Genomic DNA, 1,425 nt, shown 5'->3' with positions numbered 1-1,425 from the left:
ACATACGCAGATAGTTTGCAAAACCAAAATGAGAAAAAGACATATAACTACATCACACGAACCTATATTGAAAATATCCACAAAATCCAAACCTCTTTAAACCGCAACCCCAGATCAACTACAAAAGAACCAAACCAAGATTATTTGACACAAAAGTTATAAGGATATAACAAGTTAATTGCACAACGAAAACTAATGCTAATTTAGTAAGAACATGTTACAACTACGGACTGTTAAATACCGTATACACATATGACGGAGAAGAAGTTAGTGGAATACTAGAACTACACAAAGCATTTATCACATACAAAAGAGTTACGAAAGGAACTTTATTTTATATAAAATTTTATACAGCACCAGCGGAGATATTATACGAGGAAATAAAACCTCCAATACATGTTATCAAGATAGGATTGACTAAAGATATGATTATACCCGAGGATATCGGACAACAAGAAGAGATATGCAAAATAGAGATACCAAGTTTTTATGCCAACAAAAGGATAATTGGTATATCAACAATTATACAAGAGTTAGCCAATAATTATTTAAACGAAAACAGTATATAGAGCTACTATGCAAGAGCCCAGCTAATGATTTATTCCAATTCAAGGGAGCTAAGGAAAGCAGATATGGATGAAGTCCAAAGATGGATTTTATCACTACTAAAGCCAGAAGAACGACCTACGACACGAGCACTAAAAGAAAGATTTATTTCAGCAGAATTATTAACCAGATATTGCAAGCTAATTGGTCATAAATACCCGGACCATATATGTTCAAAGTGCAACGGAGAAGATAATATAATTCCAGACGTCCAGCTGGAATAATCAAAGAGAAAGAAAACAAGAAGGAGAAAGAGATATGAACGGAAAAAGTTATGTGTAAAATAATGTAAATGTAAAAGTCATAATAGTTGTCATAAAGTAGGTATGGGTCTTTTGTACAAAATATGACAAGTGTATGTGGTAGATAGTGTACATTATTGATATGTGCAAATAAGTCGTAAAGAGGATAGTCGTAAATGATAAAAAACTACGAAACTTTAATTTTATATGTACTTAAAAATATAGAAATAATCGAATTAAGTAGAATAATATGGGAAAAAATATTTAATGATTACGAATCAGAAGATATTTTAAATCAAGAATGGTATGAAATAGACCTACATGATTTAGACTTCGAAAGAATAGAATGGTATGATTTAGAAATAAATTCAGATTAAAATGAACTACGAATATTTACAATATTCGATAAAATCTATGGAAGATATAAAACTATTAGAACAATTAATGGAGGAAAATTTATATATGTACCAAAGAACCGAAGATATGTTATATCTAGAATATATCATAAATAATATTAAAGAAATATTCAGATTAAAACAACTATCGGAAGAATATTACAATAAATATTATTACATTT

This window comes from Solanum stenotomum, chromosome 10, assembly GCF_019186545.1.
Source record: "Solanum stenotomum isolate F172 chromosome 10, ASM1918654v1, whole genome shotgun sequence".
Taxonomy (NCBI): Eukaryota; Viridiplantae; Streptophyta; class Magnoliopsida; order Solanales; family Solanaceae; genus Solanum; species Solanum stenotomum.
Note: the sequence above shows the minus strand (reverse complement) of the source record.